The sequence below is a fragment of the Suricata suricatta genome, chromosome 6 (genome assembly GCF_006229205.1).
Source record: "Suricata suricatta isolate VVHF042 chromosome 6, meerkat_22Aug2017_6uvM2_HiC, whole genome shotgun sequence".
In the NCBI taxonomy this organism is placed as follows: domain Eukaryota; kingdom Metazoa; phylum Chordata; class Mammalia; order Carnivora; family Herpestidae; genus Suricata; species Suricata suricatta.
This window is the reverse complement of record NC_043705.1, coordinates 91,022,408-91,044,790: the sequence shown is the minus strand read 5'-3', so window position 1 is coordinate 91,044,790 and position 22,383 is coordinate 91,022,408. Positions and strand designations below refer to the sequence as shown.

At 44.0% G+C, this 22,383-nt stretch overlaps 1 protein-coding gene and 1 long non-coding RNA gene across 3 annotated transcripts in view; one reads left to right on the top strand and one right to left on the bottom strand.

Annotated features, from left to right (window-relative positions):
- The window catches only part of SLIT3 (slit guidance ligand 3), a 593,860-nt gene that overhangs the window by 449,087 nt on the left and 122,390 nt on the right, over positions 1 to 22,383 (bottom strand). The window lies entirely within an intron of this gene.
- LOC115294852 lies at positions 15,783 to 20,584 on the top strand. Of its 2 annotated transcripts, XR_003910185.1 has the most exons (4): positions 15,783 to 15,842; positions 17,495 to 17,590; positions 18,327 to 18,557; positions 20,245 to 20,584. It is a non-coding gene; the product is annotated as an uncharacterized LOC115294852 (long non-coding RNA). The 2 variants fall into 2 exon arrangements; XR_003910184.1 differs by lacking the exon at positions 15,783 to 15,842 and having other exon boundaries at positions 17,451 to 17,590.

Genomic DNA, 22,383 nt, shown 5'->3' with positions numbered 1-22,383 from the left:
CACCCAAGTCTGCCGTTTTCCTATCTCCACTAACAGGCTGTCAGAGAGTATTCAGATACTTGGCATTTTTTTGGAAACGCCCAGGCCTGGGTTTTCTCTTTGGCTCCAGGACAGGCTGCGTGTCAGGCAGAGCTCACTTGCATTCTGCCTGGGGGGTTTGTCCTGAATCAATACTAGGGGTTAATTATCACTTGGGCAGAGAGGAACTTAGGATCTCTGCCTCACATGTTGGGACTCTCCATCAACAATACTGCTTTGACTCTGGTTCTAACCATGAGCTTTCAGAGCAGATCTTACCTTCAGCCTCCACTTTGGACTCTGGTTCTGGTTATTGGTTCCAGACATTTCCCTCCGGTCTGAGGTCCATCAAAATGAGCTATGTGGCACCTGAGTCTCTTCACTTGTGGGTCCTGCCTCTGAACCCTACCCACCCAGCTGAAACCTTGAAAAAGTCCCCATATGCTGCCAGTCCTTCCAGATCTCCGGGTAACACAGACTCCTGACTTCATCCTTTGTTCGGCTCGCATTACTCCTAATTGCACCTCCGCATGCTGACAGCTCCTTGGCATTACCTGAGCCATACCTTCCACTTCCTGGGCTCTTCCTGTTGTCATCACCTACACTATGCCCCTTCTGCTTATTCCTCGGGTTCCAGGTCTGGCCTCTGCCTGCCTGTCTCATCTCAATGCCAGGAACTGGACCATGCCCAGGCCTGTTCTGAAAGAGGAAGAATAGTCTCTGGGGTTAGACTATTGACTTCAAATCCCAGCCCCAGAGCTTTATTTGTTGTACAACCATGGACAGATTTCTCAATCACCATGCCTTAGTTTCCTCACTGTAAAGTCAAGATAGCCTCATGGAGTTGTTATGGGAATTAAATCTGATAATAAATAGAAAGGATAGTATGATACTTGGTACCTTCTAAATACACACTAAATATTAGCTATTATGCTAATTATGTGGTGTCGACACTTGGGAATTCTAAAATTTATTATGAAGTCTGAAGCGAACTGAGAATGAGAATCAGAGAAAATGAACATGACTGGTTAGAACATTTCTTTGGAATGCATAAGCCCACCAAGGCTTTTCCAAATTCACCTTCAAAGCAATCTCAGACAAGCCATTTGGGGGCCTATTTCACGGCAAAAAGAATGCTTTACTTAGGGACATTCACAGAGGAAGTCATCTAAAACTCAGCTCTAAGGATAAGATAGGATGAGAAAGTTAAAGACATTTTGGCCAACTAGGCCTCAACTTGGACTTGGTTAAAGGAATTACAATATACGTACGTGGTGGCAGTTTTTGGTAACCCAGTGTCCGTGGCTGGTGTTTGAGCCTCTGAACCCTGTGTCCGTGAGTCAGATAAGAACTAATTTACAAAGCACATCCACAGCTTTGCCTCCACAAAAGGACAATTCACTCAGGTCCTCCCTATCAGTGCAGTCAGCTTTCGGAGATTGCATTCCTACTCAGACAAAGCAAGACTGTTCCAACCGCTGTCAACACCTCCGTGTCTGCAACTGATAGCAATCAGAGCCTTTCTCCTGGCCCAAGTCACGTTTACATAACGCAACATCATGAACAATTTGGATCTGAGATTAACTTATTGAAAACCCCAATGCTCCAGAAACATCTAAGGCAGAAACCTTTTGTCTTAGGTTAAAATCAAAACATTGAAGCAAAATGGCCCCTATAATGAGCAGAATTTTCAATTCTAATGTGGATACAGGGCTGCAACTGAGAGAAGATATGAAGTTCAGTCTTACCATCAGTGGAATGAGCCTGTACCCCTGTGTAATTCAAGGGACTTAATTCTTTGTGGGAAACCCAGAGAAGAATCTTGGGACTTGTCCTTTCCTTTAAAATAAGGGTTTGCAGAAGACCTGGATCTGACTAAGTCATCAAATTCCCCAAGTGACAGATGCAAATTGGTGTTGTCCTTTCTGGAGGTATAGAGGTAGGCATCGGTGGGGAGAGAGTTTGGCTGCACACCTTGGTTATCAGAAGGGCTATCATGATTTCTTCTCTTCAAAATTCTGAAACTCTCAACCTTGGCTATGGCATTTCCTACAAGATGTCTCCCTAGGACATCAGCCTCTTTCAATGCCCTAAAACAAAATGGATCCATGATGGGGTAAATTTTGGAAACACTACAGATTCTGAAATGCAGGTCAGCATATTTAAGGTTCTTAGAAGTCCCACAATAAAGAAATGTTTCAACCTTGGATTTCTCCAATGTTTTTGACCATAGTACTTTATAATTTATTATCCCATAGAAGCTTCAAGAAATGTCAAGCTTATTAGAAGCTACCTAGTTCATTCATCTGACTGCTAAAGGGAAAACCAACAATTCTTATCCTGGATCATTCCACCCTGTTGGGTGTAAGGAATCAATATAATGGTAAAGGGAAAGCTCTGAAAACATGGTTTCTTCTAAGACAGAAGCCTTGCAGAAAGCTATACCACACGTACATGTGTGTGTGAGCATGTGTGCACATGTGCAACACAAACACAGACAGACACACACACACACAATACAAGGCCAAGCAACATCTCATTTAATAGCCTTTATGACCCAAATTGAAGATGTCCTGATTGATTCCCATCCCCAGTGGCTACTATAATAAATGTCCTGCTCAGCTGGTCAAGTCTTCTTACTCCAGCACTCTGGTCCTGGGATTGGCAGGAGGATCCCAGGGATCCCAGGCTGTGGAGGTTTGAAGGCCCATCTCTGCCCCTTCTTTGCCCTATCATGGCTTGTTTTCTCCCACTGAGAGCAGCTTTTTATCAAGAGTTCAATAGAAAGCATCTTCTATCTCACTTCTGATGGGCACCAAGCAGAATCTTTTAAAAAATCACAGGGGATTTAAAGGTAGATTTATATATGAACAAACCATGGCCCAAATCATTAAAGGTCTACTCTGTCAGAGCCACTGAGATCCTGTTAAAATGGTTAAAAAGTTCATTTTATAGGACTTTGCCTTCTGGGAAGATGGAAAAGATGGAGATACTTCTCCTTATTCTTTCTACTGAGTTCAATTTAAAGCCCTGGATATGATACAAAACAAGTATCAGAAGACTCTAAAAGATGGATAGAAAAAGGTAGTCTGGCTAGGGACTTGTAACCCAAGAAATAGGATTGTGGTGAGTTCTCTGGGTTTTCTTTCTGCCTCGTTTATCCCATACTTAGTGTTAATGAAGCTAGCAGCCCCAGTATGACAACGAGCACAGACAAATAAACACTGCTTTGCTAGTATAAGGGGAAGAAAAGAGGTAGCCTAGCAAATAGGAAATTTCTAGATGATAATGACTTTACTCTAACTAAACTCTATAGAAAAATCTGTAGCCCCACCTCCTCCAGCACTGGATGAGTGGTGAAAGCTAGACCTCTACCTTCATCAGCCTCATTACTGATACCCCAAGCCCTTGCTGGGTAGTATCAGATAAGGGCATGTTATCCTTGTTGAGTAGTCATGAAATTCTTCCTCGCAATATCAGTGGAGACCATGGGGGAGGTTTGGTCTTCTAGATTTACCTGGTGGTAGGTAACTTGGTGGCTCTCCCCAGTGGCTCTCTCTCTAACCACTGGAGTGGTGTCAGAGGAGTCTCAAGAAAAGTCAGTACTTTTACCACTGTCCAGTGGTAACGAGGCCACTTCCACACCCTCTACCCTTGTGATGTGGGTGGGCCCATGTGGGAAGTAGTAATAGGGTATTCTTGCTTTCCCAGCTAGATAGTATCAATAGACCTTTAGTGGGGAGCTGAAATTCCCATTCCCACCCAGCTGTAATAAGGTGCCCTCTCTTCCAGGTATCACTGGAGTCCAAGTGGTGAATCAGCACTCCTACCCCTACCTGCAGTAATAAGGCAATATCAACCCCTTTCCCACCCAAGCAATGTCAGGAGCCAGATGAAGCAGAAAATTTAAATAAGATCTACAGTCTCATTACATAATACTGAAGTATTCAATTTTAATTGAAAATCACCTGTTAACACCATGAACAAGAAAAATCACAACTTAAATGAGAAAAAAACAATAAAAATGCCAACACTAGCATGAATTTTAAAGCATCACCATAAAAATGCTTCTATTAGCAACAAAGAAGGTATCTGGTACAAATGGAAAACTAGAAGTTCTCTGCAAAGAAACTGAAGATAAAAGAAGAGCCAAATGGAAATTTCAGAGCTGAAAAATAAACTGATCAAAATGAAAAATTCAGCGGATAGGCTCCACAGCACAATAGAGGGGACAGAGGAAAGATTTGATAAGCTTGAGGATAAAATAATGGAAATGACTCAGTCTCAACGAGAGAGAAAATAGACTGAAAAGAAGTGGAGGTAGCCTTAAAGACCTAACATGCCATTAGAAACCCAGAAGAAAAGAAAGATGGCAAAGCTGAAAAAGTTCTTTATGAAATAATGGCTGAAAACTTCCCAAATTTGGAATAAGGCATAAATCCACAGATTCAAAAATGTGAACAGACTCAAACAGGGCATACAAAACAAAAATCTATGCCAAGACATATGTCAAACTTTTGAAAACTAAAGACAAAATAAAAAGTTTTGAAGGCAGTGAGAGAGAAACACCCCCTTACCTACTGGGGAAAAACAAAGCAAATAACAGCAAATTTCTCATCAGAAACCATGAAGTCCAGAAAGAAATAACACAAATTTTTTTCAAGGGGCTAAAAACAAAACAAAGCAAAACAACAACCCAATTCTGTCAGCCCAGAATTCTATACAGCAAAAAATATGCATCAGAATGAATTTTCAGATGAAATAAAACTAAGAATTTGTCAGTAGCAGATGTAGCCTACAAAAAAAATGGTTAAATGAAATTCTCTGAACAGAAAGGAAATGAACATTAAAAAAAAAAAAGAAAGAACAATGGGAAGAGTAAAAAAAATGGGTAGTTTTATTTCCTTTTAAGATTTCTAAATTATGTTTGGTGGTTGAAGCAAAAATGATAACACTGTCTATTGTGTTTCTCAGTGTATTTGGAGGAAATATTTAAGACCATTATTATAAACTGGGGATGGTAAACGATATAAGTGGAGGTTATGGAGATTCCTACACTTTACTCAAACCAGCAGAATGTGGTAAATTAAGTATATATAATGTAATACCTAGAGGAACAACTAAAAATGCTATACAAAAAAGAGACATTCAAAAACACTACAGATGCGGGGCGCCTGGGTGGCTCAGACAGTTGAGTGTCTGACTTCAGCCCAGGTCATGATCTTGCAGTTGTGGGTTCGAGCCCCACATCAGGCTCTGTGCTGATAATCTAGCTCAGAGCCTGGAGCCTGTCTTCAGATACTGTGTTTCCCTCTCTCTCTTCCCCTCCACCGCTGTCTCTTTCTCTCTCTCAAACATAAATAAAACATTAAAATATTTTTAAATAAAAAAACAAAAATACTACAGATGAATCAAAATGGAATTCTAAAAAAAAAGTTCATGTAATCCACCGTAAGGCAGGAAAAAGAAAACAGAGGAAAAAGAAAAAAGAACAAACAGAAAACAGAAAATACAATGGCAGACTTAACATGCCAATAATTACAATAAATTGCATTAAATGACCTAAATACACCAATTTAAAGACAGAGATCAGTGGGTTTAAATAAAAGAAGCATGACCCATGTATATGCAAATACAATACAAGCGAACTTGTTATTTGGCTAATTCCAACTTAAAAGGCAACTGGCACAGGGTGCCTGGGTGGCTCAGTTGGTTAAGTGTCCAACTTTGGCTTAGGTCATGATCTTACAGTCTGAGATTATGCCTCGTTTGGGGCTCTGTGCTGACAGGTCAGAGTCTGGAACCTGCTTCGGACTCTGTGTCTCCTTCTCTCTCTGCCCCTCCCCTGTATGCACTCTGCCTCTCTCTTAAAAATAAATAAATGTTAAAAATTTAAAAAAAAGGCAACTGGCACATGTCCTTTCTTCTTCTTGAATTTTCCTCCATTCTGTCTCTTAGAAGATGTAGGTGATGGCTGCCATTCCAACTTAGACTGTCAGGGTAAAGTCACAACACAGGGATAACAGAGGTAAAAGCTAGAGCAGTCTGGCTCTTTGAGTACTTGTTAAAGCAGAGCTGCTCCTCTGGACTCCTCCATGGATTCCTAGTTCAGAGGAAAATAAATCTCTATCTTGTTTAAACCCTGTTACTGTTGGATTTTTCTATTTCTTGCAGTTAAACCCAATGCTCACTAATACCACAAAGTTATTCTTTCTGAGAGCTACTAAGGGTCTATCACTGTACCAAGTCCTTCAGAGAGATTATTTTAATGAAATAAAGAGGAAAAAACTACTATTTTCCTCATTTAGTAATGATAAAGATAAGTTAAATGACTTGCCTAGGGTCACACATTTCATCTGCCCAGTACAAATATGGGAAGTCTAACTGCAGATCTGGGCTGTTAATCTAAACAATGTACTGTGACACCAAGTTAAATTCCTTTAACAAAGAGACTTGTATCATTCTCTGTGGCTGAAAGGACTCCTTCCACAGTCACAGGGGCTGTGATGAGCCCAGAGAACGCTTTGGGCATATTTGTCAAGCATTTCTAAAGAGTTAGCTAATATTTTTGTTGAATCTATTATCCTTTTGGAAATAATCAATCAATTAATGAATCAGCCCCTCCTCATTCATTCAACAAGCATTTATAAAGGCTTCATGGTACTGGGCCTTGAGATAAGCTAGAAGAATGAATTAGGTGACCTGATCTTGTTCCCATAGGTGTCCCCATTTATAGACTGGGCACTGAGCTTGTTTACTCTGAAAGTGGATTTTTCCACATCTCATTGTTCACCTCCAAGCCCAACATGTCAAACGAGCAGACTATGGGGGGTTCACTGGTGCCGTACATTCTCCCAGAAGCCCTGCTGTCCCAACCCCCCTACACTTTGAGGCATCTAGGTCAAGTTTCGCCTTTAATGCCTCCAACATGGCAATAGGAGACTTTGATGTTTCACCTTGCTAAGAGAAGAAAAAAGGGCAGAAATGCTTCAGAGAGGGTGGTCAAAAAGCTTTGAGATCATGCCAAGCCCCAGCAGCATGGCTTGGTCTTTCCTCTATGTTCCCTGGAATGAAAAGTGGATTTTTCTAGCTTTCCTCTCACTCCCACGTTCCCACCCAACTCTCAGCTCCTGGCAGTGCCAGCATTCACATCCAGGGATAACAGTCAAAATCTCCTCCTTCTTCTCTAACAATAAAATACAGCAACCATTTGGCATCTCAGTGTGCCCCAGTCTCCTGACCCCTGGCTGGGTCCCAGAGGATTTGTGGTCGGCTGCTAATCAGAGCCCTGGCCATAGCCATTTCCCATGACATAGCTGGAATTCTCCCACTGCCTGCCCTCTCAGCGTCAGCTACCCGGCCAGGCTGAAACTATTTGCTCCCCTCCCACTCTGTCCATCACTGCCCCTTCCTTAGGCTGCGCCTCTGCACCCGCCTGCTGGCCAGAATCCTGAGGCCCTCAGCGGGGGAGCTGCAAACCTCTCTCTGCTTTTATTACTGACCCGCAACCCACCTCCTACACTCCTTTAGCCCACAAGGCTTCTTTCAAGCACCCTCCTTCTGAGCAATGATAAACTTTGGTGCCAGAGAAGTTTAAAGAGAAACAGCCACTCCCTACCAACCATATTGGTATCAGAAGGGAGGTCAAGCATGTGATTTTCAAGCTATGGTCATAAAACAGTTGTCTTTTCTTTGTCATTTCTGGTTAACATGCCTATGAACTAGAAAACCAGTCTCTGCTCTTTTGGAGAACCTGCTGTTAGCTTAGCTGGGGATGGGAAAGAATGTGTGCCAATGATGGACCAGGTACTGTGCATTATGTAGTACTGAGCATATGGACTCTGGAGCTAGTCTGCCTGGGTTGTAACCCAACTTCACAGACTTAGCTAGGGGAGCTTGGGCAAGTCACAGAACTTCTCTCAGCCTTAGTCATCTCTCTGAACAATGAAGAAAATAAGAGTATCAGTACATCAAATGAGTGTGAGTTCATATATATAAAAGATAGCAAGAGCTATGTCCATATTTGGCAAAGAAATATTATATGTGTATGTGTATATATATATGTACTAAGGTTTGTCACCATATATTCAGTTCATTTTCATAACAGCTTGATGAGATTACTAGAGAAACTCTTCAGAAAAAACGCTACTGCATCCCTGAGCTGTAGAAACTTGCCTGTGGTCAGACAGTAAGTTGCAGACCTGAGATTTGAACTTGAGTTAAACTTTCCATTATAACAGTGGTTCTCAAAGTGAGGTCCCAGACCACCTAGGAACTTGGTAGAAATGCAAATTTCTTGGCCTTATCCAGACTTGCTGACTCAGGAATTCTGGAGTGGGTTCAGTGATGTTTTAAGCCACTCTTCAGGAGGGTGTGATACCCAAAGGTTGAGATACACTATCACCACCTTCCCCTCACAATAAGAGAAGAAGCTCTCTTTCTTCCGGTGTCCTAGTAATTGGTAGTAATTGGTACAAAGTGAACAGAACACACACCTTTCAAGCAATACACAGAAACACAGGTCTTCTGGGTGCGAAGTGCTATGCTGGATGCCATTGGGACACAAAAAAATGTGAGCTTCCTGCCTGTGGAGAGTATTTCCTGATTACCAAGCCCAGAAAAGCATGTGCATAGAGTTATCCAACAGTGCAGACCACACTAGGAGTCAAAAGCATCCGTGTTCAGAGGTTGGGAGTCAAACAGAGCTGGTGCCAACTCTGGCTTCCATTCTCACAAGCTGGGACTTTAAAGAAGTCATGTGACCTCATGGGGCTGGCTTCTCTCTCTGACTCCTGAGGCTGCTCTAAGGATGAAATGAAATTAGGGCAACCACCTTTCATGGTGAATGGCATATGGTACAGGGCTTGATTATGAAAAGGCTGGGGTCATCATTAAGATTTGTCACCAGATGATACAGATTTCAACACCAAATCATGGCAGATAGGTATGGTGGAGGCAAGGAGATGGCTGCTGAAAGAGGAAAATTTACAGAGAAAGGAACTTGAACTTGATTATAATGTAGGGTGAAAATCTCAGCAAATGGACATAAGGGAAAAGAAGAAAATGGTATCATTGATCATTTATATGTTTTTTTTAATTTTTAAAATTTTAAAAATGTTCATTTTTTAAAGAGGTAGAGAGACAGAGTATGAGCAGAGAAGGGGTGGAGAGAGAGAGAGAGAGAGAGAGAATCCGAAGCAGCTCCGAGCTGTCATCACAGAGTCCCATGCAGGGGTCAGACTCATGCACTGCGAGATCATGACCTGAGCTGAAGTCAGATGCTTAACCAACTGAGTCACCTAGATGCCCCTGGTACCACTGATTATTAAAGAGGGAAATTGAAAAGCATGCCAGGCTAACAGTTAGTAGGCCAAAGCAGTCTGACCTACATGACTTTTACCTTGAGAATGCAGAATCAAGATCTCGAGTATGTCAGACACGGCTGGCTATAAGGGTCTAAGCCACTCTGTTAATTCACCAGGTGTTTATGAAGAGGGCTGTGGACATCCCTATAGCTATTCCTCGTTCTCTGGACATTCTTTGGAGGAACATCCGAAATATAACTCATGTGCTGGGAAAAATATTTGAAAAAAATTTAAGTTGTGATTCTCTCCCATTTATTTCCTCCTTGTTCTAGAGACCTAAGGTCTCAACAGCATAAGCTATTAGCCCAGAGCAAGGGCAGAAGACCTGGAAGCTTTGGTTTACCTTTTTGTCCAGGGCACACAGGAAATACTTAAGATGTCCAGGAACCATCTCTGGGACAACGGAAGGATGTGACATGATCACACTTGTCCTCTTCCAATCTTATGACTTTCAGGCTAGTTTTCCTGTAAAACTTACCAAGACACATTTCTCAGACCTTTGTTTTGGGGCCTGGGCAGAAATGGTGCTCGCTGGCCCTGTTGAGAGCAGCTCTGAGGCAGAGGACAGAGTACAACTGGAAGATCATGGGAGACGGGCACTGGGCCCATCTCACCATGAGCTCTAAGAGCATCCAGTGATTTATGTTCTGGAAAGATTTTAGCAAGTCAAGATGTTTTGTCTGCTCCTTTTCCAAGCCAGGGTAAAACAACCCAAGACATCTCAACATGACCACATATTTGAAAGTCTAGCCTATTGTTTTAGAATTTCCCTTGAAAGCCCTCTAAACACCACCCTCAGACTCCCCACCAAGACCAGTAACTGTAAGTCAATGGGAGGGAAGATGTGATCTGAAATATTTCTGGCTAATTCAATTCCCTTGAAGGAATGTTTTCTTCCAAAAGTCCCACTCTAGAAAGCAGTGTGGAGAGGGGGAGCTCAGGACCGCAGCATCTTTTCCTGAAGAACCAGGGGAGCCTGTGGTTCCATTTTGCTTTATTGTTGTAGTAAAAATTATCTCTGTGGCTTCAGGGTGTGCTTCCATTCTGGGTGGGAGGGTAAAGGGAGTGATTTGTCTGCCACACTACTCAGCCCCAAAGTATATGTCACTGGGGGCAATCTTGGCTTCTGCATTTTCCTATTCTTTCTGGACTGTTCTCTCATCTCTTGTGAGTCAGCCTTTTCCTGGGATGGACCCAGCCAAACCGTGCAGCCCCTGGCTCTGCTGGATAAAGACCAGTTGTTTGGGTTTGGGGGGGCAGTGACCCATGCCCCTTTCTGCTGGTATGTGGAGCTATTGTTCTCTGGGTCCATGGTTGCTTTGAACTCTGACATTCTTATGATCAGGATTAGCAGATGTGTGCCTGCCTCACTGGGCTGCTTTCCACTTCGCTTCAACTGCAAGCCTACCACAGGCCCTGTCCCCTGGATTCCCATGCATGGCTGGCCATCCCGAGGTGGCACCAGGGAGAAAGATGGGGGCAGGCACACTATGTGAACTATCCTAGATGTGACACTCCAGGATGCCAGCGGGTCCCCCCAGGCCACTCACTGCTGTGCCTCTGTGAGGCAGCCACGGCCCTAGCCCCATTTGGTTTTCTCACCTTGCAGACAGCAGTGATAACTCATGTCCTACTGGACTCCAGGAAGGATTAAGCGAAGTGGACACAGAAGTGTGAAGGAACTACAGAGCACTGGCTCTAAGAGTGGGGGCTCAGGGAACGCTAGGTCCCCTTTGCAGGGAAGCGCCTGCGTTACCTGCCCCAGGCAGTGCTGGGAAGGAACAAGTAACACAGACTATGTGGAAGTGTGGAAACTCTCCAAAGGGCTCCATGCATAAGGAAACGTGAGCATCAGCCCTGAATGTGTGACAAGTCTTAAATTGTGTCCAGGCCAACCTGAAAGAGAGGTTGTGTTGTAGGTTGCCAACAAATCAGAAGCAGCTTCTGCAGCCTTCCCTTCTGCCTATCTTGAAAACAACTTTTCAGAAAGCCAGAAATAAAAGGTGCAGCAGCAACTTCAGTGATTAATCTGATAAATTATAAGAATAGCTAACATTTATCAAGCACATACTATATACGTCAGACACTGTTTTAAGTGCTTTACATTTATGACGGTCATATTTCATCCACACAACCCCATGTATGCATGCATTCATTCAATAGTGCTCTTCCCCAGATACCCACAAAGTTCTTTGTCTCACCTTCTTCAGGTCACCGCTCAAATGTCACCTTATACTTTGGGATTCTGTAGCTACCACACCTAAAATTTACCTAGCCACATGCAATCATCTCTGTATAACTGTTCTTGGCATCCAACACACTAGTTGTTTAACTTATTAACCTTGTTTATAATATGAATTTCCTACTAGAACATAAGCCCCTTGGGGACAGGCATTTTGCTCTATTTCATTCCCAGCTGTGTCCCCAGCACCTGGAACGGAATGGTATTTGAGTGTCTAGCTCAGAGTGGGTACTCAACAGACATTTGTCAACTGAATGAAACCTCTGGGGTCAGTAACATTAGCATCATTATGCCTATCTTGCAGATAAAAAAACTGAGGCTTAGGAAGGTTAAATAACTCATCCAAGGTCACATAGTAAAGATTAAAGCTAGGATTCAAATTCAGAAACCACACACTATATTCTTTCACTTTTCTGTCTAAATTCAGAGTCTGTTCCTTATTTTTTATTCTTCCTTCTCCTCTCCGCTTCTTCTGGGATCACTGCTTTTGTTTCTGGCCTTCTTCTGCATGGAGACAAATGACCCCGCGCCCCCCCCCCAAAAAAAAAAAACTCGTTCATCACCAGATACAGACTCATTTGCTAACACGTGTTCTTAATGAGAAAACTGCTGCCCGGTAAATGATTCACTCAGTGTGTTCATGGTCAGATGCCTCATTTAGCAGCGGACACATCAAGGTACACGAAAGCGGTGTTATTGTTGGCAGGGTGATGGGGATCTTCCTGAGCAACAGGGCAGCAGGAGAGGTGGCGGAAAACAGGCTGGGTTCCAGAGTCACACATGTCAGTCTGATTCCTAGTGAGACCCTGTTATAACAGAGCTGTGAGATCTTGGTCAAGTCAGTTCACCTCTCCTGGCACCCACCTCCTCACTGATAGAGAAGCACCCTCCTGCATTTGGGTGAGGCTAATCCAATAAGCACTTACCAGACGGCTGGGAAATTGGTAGGTGCCTCCCCACCAATATCACCTTCCCTAATTCTCAGGTATCATCTTTTTCCAATTTTTGGTTTATTTTAGCAATAGCACTGAAAGTACAGGTAGGAGAAACCCAGGAAAGATAGAAATGAGGAGAATGATCCTTCCTGTCTAGAAAAGTCCATGAGAATATGGGACATTCTCCAAAGTGACTTTCCCACCTCCTTCCCCCCACCGTTGCATTAGCAACAATGATGTTGGCCAACATGAACCGAACGCTTACTGGGTTCCAGGTCCTGTTCTATGCACTTACATACATTAACTCATTTCTTCCCCACAGCAATCCTGTAAGATAGATACTGTTATCATTCCCATTTAACAGGTGACAATATTGAGACCCTGAGAGATGAAACAATCTTCCTGAGATCAGAACCACAGGATTCAAGCCCAGATAGGCTGAATTCAGGCACTTCTGCTCACCCCACCTGCCTCTTCACAACCCCCCTTCACTGATCCTCTGGCAGCACAACTACAGATGAGTGATGGGGAGGAAGAACAGGGAGTATGTGAATGCCGGAAAGTGCTTTGACCTGGGGAAAGGGGAGCACACAGCTCTTTGGGGGCACTACTGGAGAACTTCCTAACCTCTCCACAGTGAGGATTTGGATTTTAATGCTCTGTTGAGGTTTCTGGCAATGAAGACGGGCATTAATGAGGGAATTTCCTGTGGGAGCTCCTCTTCATCCTTTTCTAGCATTTCTCTTGTACCTTAGGTCAACAGAATCCGAATCCCACACATCCTCCTGAGCCATTCATTCCGAGCATGGGTCAGCTCCTCTCTACAACCTCATGGTAATGAAAACAATTTCCAGAGAGTAGACTGTATGTCTTGCAAACCTGTGATTTAGTACTTATTTCCAAAATTATTTACTGAAATCGTTTTTAAGTAGGTGAAAAATAACTTTAGAAAAATAATAAGTATTCTGTCATCTTGTTTTCTATTGCTCCAAGACTGTAGACTCCCAGAGCCCTGGGGCTACTCAATAACCTGGTACGTTCTCTGCCATGGAGCCTTTTGACAGCGGAACATGTGCTACATGGAGTCAGATGATAAAAATAGCACACATTGGCTGGGACAGTGTTAGTTAAATGCTGTGCACAGTGCTAGAAGCTTTACGTGGGTCATCTCATTTAAATTGTACACAGTTCAATGAGGTAAGTGTTAGTATCACTACTTCAAAACAAAATAAAGTAAAATTGAATCTCTGGGAAATGAAGTAAGTTGGCAAGGACCCCAAACCGTCAAAGTCAGAATTCAAACCCAGGTCTGTCTGTATTTCACAGTCTTGAACCATTCAATTGCACAGAATCTTCTTCAAGCTCTCAACTATAAGGAGTGTTCCCAATGGCTGATGGCTGATGTCTGAACTGCCTGTATCCTTCAGGAGAGACCACAGGAAATGGTGACAGGAGCCAAATTGCACAGAAGCTCCTTAGACCCCTGGGAAGTGGCCACTGGCCAGAGACCCTGCTGAGATAGCTCTATGCCTCCTCCCTCCACCATGGTAGTGGGAATTTTTCTTAGGAGTCATTCATTTAAGATATAATCTCAAATCCATGACCCTGGAGCATTTGACAGCCCAGGAGAGGTTTCCTTTTCCAACTCATATTGGGGTGTTTCTTTTTTAAGTTTATTTATTTTTGAAAGAGAGAGAGTGTGCATGAAACAGAGCACACAAGTTGGGTAGGGGCAGAGAGAAGGAGACAGAATCCCAAGCAGGCTCCATACAGTCAGTTCAGAGCCTGAACTGGGGCTTGAACTCACAACTGTGACATCACGACCTGAGCTGAGATCAAGAGTCAGAGGCTTAACCGACTGCCCACTGAGGCGCCTCTCAAACTGGGGTTTTGTTGAGGGCTAACAGCACCCAGCTGCCTTCTGTTCTTGGGCACAAGTTCCTCATCTGTACAATGGAGAGCCTGACCCTCACCAGTGGTAACCGTACCTAGAGAATTCCTCCCACTCTCGTTACTGACTCCTTGGCAACTGGGTGTAATAGATCTCAGGGTGCCTGCCTGAGTCTGGATGGGCCTCAGAATCCTTTTCATCGTATGACCCTGGGTGCCATTGATCTAATCACAGCTGGCATTCAAGATGTAATCTATCTGCCATGCCTAAACGAGAAGATCTCAAAGGACCCTTCCAGATCAATAGATCATTTTATGGTATGTCTACACACTAAGTGTATGAAAACACACATTTTTTCTGGAATAAATAATGGAATCAGCTTTCGATGACATAACCTGGGAAAATAAATTAGCTGGCTTCTCCCAAACCTTTCCATGTAAAAGCATCCTGAGTCCAAAAACTTAGAGATTTCAAATGAGAGAGAATGGAAGTTTTCACGGTGCAGAAAATTAGAGAGGGGATTCCTGGCAAGGGAAGTCTCTCTTACCACAGAGAATTCCTGCTCGGTACAGGTAGTAATTAGTGCACCCCAAATCACTTGCCGGCAACAACATAAGTAAGACCTGGAGACAGAGAGGCCTGAACTTTAGAGAGAAGTGGCGTTACCACAAAGACAGGGCCCTAGCCCAGGGACTCTGAGATGAAGTGAAGTAATTGTTTCAATTAAAAACAGATGTTCCTGTTTCTCTAAATACCCTATTTGCAAAGCCCTACCAGGCAGAGGACCTACAAGGCCTGATCTTGATCATGTGATGACACTAGTGGCTGCGTGGACCGGCCACAGAGGCTGCCCAGCCCTCCTCTCAGGCGGCAGGCCTGTAACATGTGGCAGGCAGGTCAGGTGTGCCTTTCCTGGGACAGAGAATGGTGTGTACAGGAGGGGAACTTCCTAGGGGATGCCCTAAGGTGGGATCCTCTGGGTGCTTCCCTGATTGCACCCAGAGGAGGGGATCTGGTCTTCTTGGACTGTAGGTGTCAAATTCTTCAGACCCCAACATTTGAAAGGCTCTCATGCAGGACTTCAGAGTCCCAAAAGATGAACATCAGTCCATTAAAACAATGCAAAAGTATCATCAGAAGTGTGATCAAAGTGGTTCTGAAGATCACAGTGAGGCGTCTGGGGGACCAATGTGGGGTGAGATTGCCACACGGTCTTCATTAATGGGGGGGGGTATTGAGGCTTGAGGACAAGATAAAAGCCACTGACATTTACTGAACACCAAGCAGTCTGATAAATGCTTTCTGGGGAATATTTCATTTAATGTTTGCAATAATCTTCCACCTTAGAACCCTCACTCTTAAGAACCACACGGCACCATATCTAGTCTTGGGTAAGTCTTGAAAGGGAAGGTTGGGCATCCCAGGCAGGAGAAATGAGCATGAGCAAAAGCATGGGGGTAGTAATGGGTCAAACTAGTGCTTGGGCAGAAGGGGAAGGGAGGTGCAAGGGTGTGTTGTAGGTTTCCTTTGTGCTTGTATGCTTTGTGCAAGCATCTGACACCAACATTTCAGAGGTGACAGCAGCCCCGAGGTGGTGTAGCATTTCCTTGATCTGAAGCCTCAGGAAGAAGAAAAAGTATCTGAGAGCAATTCAGTATTTCCTATGGGAGCGCCACGGTGATCAATCCAGGTTGGTGATTCTGAGGCACCACTTAACCGCCATTCTCCCCATGGAAGGTACATGGATCAGACTACAGTCCTGAGGGATAGGGTGGCAGAGCAGGAAAGGACTCTAAGGTGGAATGTAGCCCACCCAGTGAACATATAAATATTCACGGCTTTCAGGAAGGTGCTGAGTACTTGTAGGCATCCATCTCATACGATTTTGCTGGGAAGAATTCACTCCACCTCTGGAGGGAAACTGGGTGGACTACAGTAAGGATATTGGATTCAGGCCGGAATCTGGGTTCCCACAACCCACTCAGAATCCTCAGCAGGCCCAGCTACTCTCTGCACTTGAGGCCAGAGGAGTTCCACAAAGATAGAGTCCAAGGGGAAATGTTGAGGGCGGTGTGCCCCGGAAAGAGAGAAGACCAGCAAGTTTAGACAAATGGCATAGAGGAAAAAGGACACCTTGCCTCTAGCAAATCAGGGGAAGCTTGGAGAAAGAGGTGGGGGTGTTATGAAAGCCTCTGTAATGCTTCTGGACCTCAGTAGAAGGAAGGGCCTGGAGAGGGACCTTGGCGCTGTATCAGAACCAACAATGAGAAGGCTCTCAAGGGCCAAAGTAGATTGCAGTTAAATGGTGCCTCAGAATCACCAACCTGCTTTGATCACCACAGCATTCCCAGAGGAAAGAGCGAATTGCCTTCCGTATTTTTTTCAGGCTCTTTTACCTATGGATTAACCTAATTTATAAAAAAGTTTTAGCATCTCAATACCAGTCCTATAAATCTCAAGACCCACCAAATGCACCATGGACACAGACTCCACAGTCAAAAAATGTTTGGGAACTAGTTGCATGCTTGTTTTCACCTCTTGGAAATTCACAATGCCTATTAATAAAATAAAGGTTCGAATAAGTCCTACAATCAGGAAGCCTTCCATATTTCCTTTAGAACATTTTCCAAACTGGTTTGACCAGGACACTTTTTTTCTTTTGCTTTTGTTGAACATTTATTAAGACAGAACACATCTGGTAAATGCCTACCTAGACATTTAAGACTGATGTTCATATCCTCCACTTTAAATACCTCTGAGGTAATCAGTTCTATAAAATCAACATCTACTCTATGGCACTACTTCCCATTTGTTGTGAACTAAATGTCTGTGTCCTACCAAAATTCAGATATTGAAGTCCTCACCAGTGATGTGATGGTATTTGGAGATGAGGTCTTTGGGAGGTAACTAGGATTAGATGAGGTCATAAAGGGAAGGTCTTCGTGTTGGGATTAGTGCCCTTAGGCCAGAGTTCTCTTCTCTTGTTCTCCATCTTTCTCTCTCCCTTTCTCTCCCCACCTCTGCTCTCTCTCCTCCATGTAAGGATACCGCAAGAAGATGGCCATCTGCCAGGAAAAGAGCTCTCACCCAAACTCAACCATGCTGGCACCTTGGTCACAAACTTCCAGACTCCAGAACTGTGAGAAATAAATATCTGTCGTTTACAAGACACCCAGTCTTTGGTATTTAGTTATAACAGCCTGAGCTAAGACATCACTTACTCAGTTTTTCCAATAAAAATATTTTAGCACTGTACTATACCTTGCTAATAAAAAATGAAAACACAATTCCCCACTCACAAGTAGCTTATAGTTAGGTATAAAGTCACGCAAAGCATTAGTCTCAGAAGTATGTATGGTTGATCCTCAGATAATAGTTTGCCTAGGAGGCTAGGGCCAGAGAAAGTCTTTCTAATACATAAAACCAGTGACATCAGGGAGAACTTCCTGGAGGAGGTGAGATGATAGCTGAGTTTTAAAGAGTGGCATTTAATTAGGCAATAGGAGCCTACTGAAAAGAGCCTTCTAGATATGAATAAGAAGGCATAGAGATGCAGAGAAAATAAAACCTGGTGAACTTCTAAACTAAAAAGGCAGTTTTGAAATGGCAGGATTAGAAGTAAATGAGGACATGACAGTAATGAAAAGGGGAGAGGGAGGCAGAGGAGAGATCTAGACTTGTATCAAGCCTCCTCTGCTCTCCTAAAGTCCAGCCACGCTTGCAGGATGCTGTGTCTTAGATCTGGAAACAAGGGCATGGGCTTTCCAAGTTGCTTCCCTTCTTCCCATTACTTCCCCAGTCTTAACAATTCAAATGTTCACTGCTCTTCCAGCAGCATCGATGTTTTCCCAGTCCTGTTAAGTGTGTGTCTTTAGCTCCCTTTAGGTGAATCCTGGGAAGAGCTACAGATGTGTCTTCCCTATTTGAGGGAAGGAATGAAATAACAAGGCTCTCTCAACATGGCTATTGACTTCAAGCCAATAATGTTCTGGATATAAGGTGACTGTGACCTTTGGAATCATGGTCAGAACTCCACCTGGTTGAGCTATGTTTGCTTTCAGTTCTGTCTGCCGAGAATCCATCCAGCTTCCTTCCAGCAACAGAAGGTGGGTATATGACCCAGACTGGGCTGCTTATAGGCTCAGGCTCTGGCCAGGGTGACTGGTCCAGAGACCAAAGCAATAAGGATATAGCGCCAGTCCGCTAGGGTTCCATCACAGGGGAACACCCGAATGAATGGAGATGCCAAGCAGCGAGCTGCAGAGATGAAATTTGGAGAGTCACAAAGACCCAGAGGGCTCTAGGCCTAGGACCTTGTGATCTTTAACACTAGTCCCACTTCATGGCTTTGTGTTGTCATTGTTGGTGCTTGTTAGTTTTTCCTTATTCTCCTTTGCTGCAGGTTTCCATCAGTAGTAATTTTGAGAGTTCAAAAAAGCCCAGTTTCTCTAAGCTGGAAGCAATCACACCCCAAGAAGCTATATACAGACCCTGGAATAATTTCTAGAAATTCTTTGGAGACAGTTGGGATGTCATGAGAAAGGTGGAGGGTACCTCTCCTTCTCAGAGTGAAGACATGACCTGATGTGCAATGTATAATGAGCTCCAGGTTGGAAAGATATGGGTTCTGATCTTGTTTCCATCTCTTTATAACTCTAAGGCCATAAGTTCTTTAAACTTCTTCCCTCCATATCAAATGGATGTAAGACGTCCCACCTCACAGGGTTGGAAGGAAAAATTGAAAATGCCAGAGAAAGAACTTGCCCAGCATGTAGTACAACACAAAACAATGTTAATTCTCTTGTGTGTCCAGATCTCCTACTGAAGGCCAGCCAATCAGTACTCAACAATCCATGCCAGTTCCAGGAGAGGAGAGGACTGAACCAAAATCCTTTGTGGCTTGATCAAAAGATAGTGACAGTGAGGCCTCACTTGTAGCACCTACCTATTTCCAAATTTCTCTTTGCTTTCTATCTTCCCGAGCAGCAGATCAGCAAGGATGAAGGAACTGTAAAAACATCTTCCTCTAAAACACAACTTCCCTTCACAAGCATGTGATAAACATACCACCATTCACATTTGGTGGGATGTTCTCTCGCTGCTGGCATAGTCCATAAATGTATATTCATTTATACATAGGTAGATATATGTCCATCTAGGCAGAAAGTGCCTTAAAGGGCGAGGCTGGGTCTGTGTATCCCACTCCCTGCAGAGCTCAGCAGAATATCATGGATAATGATGGCAGTGATGGAAAAGCTTGGATTTGTGTTTTATCAGGCACAGGAAGAGGGAAGAAAGTGGAGAGGGGCCTGCTGAGCTCTTACTGAGTCAGACAGAAGGTTTAGCTGAAAATATACCATCACCTTTGATCGTCTCCGCAACCCTGGCTGTTACATTCATTCAAACATTGAACACTGAGGTTCTAAAGAGCAAAATTATATATCCACGTGGTTGAGCTACTCTATGGCCACTTGGCTCTATGTGTACGGCTTTCCCATCTCCCACCCCTGCTACGTGGAACAGTTAAGGAGTCAGGCAGATTCAGTTCTCAGCTCCACCATTTACACATTCGCTTGAGCAAAATTTTTATCATCGCTGAGTTTCATTTCCTCTTCGATAAAACGGAATAGTTACACCCACCTCACAGGACGATTGTGAGGATTAAGTGAGATCATGAAGATTATAGGGTTTAGAACAATGCCTGGTGCTTTATAAGCATCCAACAAATCGTAGCGGCTGCTCCATGGTTGTGTTATTTACTATCATTTCCACTGTGCCCTCCTGTCTTCCCAGGTGCAGAGCCCAAAGACTGCTTTGCAAGAGGAGCTGTAGGTCACGTTTTGAACCAGATATATCTACAGCGGCCGTGGGCACACTGCTCATGGCTGCAGGCCTGTGGACACCCCACCCTTCTCACACTCACTGCCGAAGTGCAGGGCATCTGAGTCTGGCTGCAGGCTGCCCCCAAGCCTAGAGCACGGCTTCCAGAGGGTGCAAGAGCCAAGGCCGGCAGCCCTGCTGCAGCACAGCTGGTGGCATTCACCTCCCCTAGAAGGAGGCCCTACGTACTGGGCTCTCTCCTCGGCAATCGGCACTGCATGGACAATACGAGTCATAAAATAAACTTTTATCACCCAGGCTTTCTTCTTTTTGGCTTTTCTCTTGCTGCCTGACAAATGGCTATTGTGTTTCATGATAAAGTACTCTTACATCTGCTCTACCATCTACCCCTGTGAAGGTGAACTGAGAAAAGCAAGACCCCCTCACTTCTCCTCTAGCTCTGGTTTTCCTTGTGACTTGGCTGCTCACGTGACCCCTTTTGGCAGCACTTCTGCCAAAATACATCCTCTCCCACTGCCGAGGCCTCTGTCCTTCTTTACCTTGGGAAGAAGTGAGGTTCAACTAAAATGACATAAGATTTGGAGTCTGACTGTAAAGGCATGAATCCTGGTTCTGCAATTTCCTCACTGAAGGACTTAGGCAAAACACTTCACCTTTCAGAGTCTCCGTTTTCTCTTCTGTCAGCTGGGCTCACAATCCCTACCAAACCACATAATTACTGAGAAAAGCCAATGAATAGTTTCAGAAGCCCTACAAAGTGAGATAACATTCTAATTTTCTTCAAATTTCCTTGCTATGGGATTGAACTATCTGCAGGAAAGTGAAGGGGAGTCATCCAATTTAATCCCTTCATCTCCATATGAAATATTTGAAGATTCTTCTGGTAGAGCAAGGATCAGCAAACTTTCTATAAAGAGCCATATTGCAAATATTTTTGGCTTTGGGGGCCATACAGTCTCTGCCACAACTATGCAACTCTGCCACTATAGCACAGATAGGGTCACAGGCATTATGTAAATGGTGGGTGTGACTCTGTTCCAATAAAACATTATTTACTACAGCAGGTGGCAGTGGGCTGGACAGGCTGGAAGGTTGTAGGTTGCCTGCCAGGGCCTTAGATGTTTAAAGAGTTTGGAGCTGAGGAAGAGCATCCTGCTTGCCAAGCAAACCAGAGGGCCAAGATCCTCTTTCTGCCAACACCCTCTCAGAAACCCACCCATCAGAAAGGGAGTACCCTTGCCAACTGCCAAAATTCTCTCTCTGCCTTTGAGAAACTGGAAGTTTAGATTTATGCACATGGCAATTTGTTTCACATAATTCTGTCAGTAATTACACCAACTTCCACCAGCAACCATTAGGTAAATGATTTGGCCCTTTCCCCTGAGTAATATTTTCCCCCACTGAAATAAATGGAGGGTGCACTTCTCTCCCATAAGTTAAGCATATTATTTGCCTCATCACACAAGGCAAATGCGGTAGCTCTGAGCTATTAGTCTATCACTGCAGCGATCAGACGGCCAGGAGCCAGAAGTAATTTACAAGAGGGAAGTAAACAGGGCCCCAGATAAATAAATAAGAGGCCTGGGCTGGTCTGGGGCCTGAAAAGATTAAGTAATGAGACTATCTAGCAAGAGATTTAGTGCTAAGTGAGCTAGGACCAGAGCAGCCTCCCATGGAGGAATCAAATTATATCATTGGAAAGAGATATTATTGAAGTCCCTCATGCTGAGCTGAGAAATCAGCACTGCTTGGGAGGGGAGGGCTGCCATCATTAGCATAGCAATTTGGGACTCCACACTGAAGTCTGGCTAATTAGCTCCAGGTAAATGGGTTATTTATGACAGGTAAGCAGGGTGCGGAGCCCCTGCCCACTAGGAAAACCTGGTGAGTCCCTCGGTGTCTGCAGGGTTATACGTAACAGGCTGGGGTCTTTTTCTTAAATGCACAGGCTCCTTATAAAAATGTGTCCTGAGAGAAGTAATGCAGTAGGATGGGAAAGAAAATGCTGCTCAGGCTGATACCAGGCTGATTTCAGCTTCTGAATTTCTGAAATTCCTACGAGGTGGAAATTCAAATGTACTAGGCTTGTTG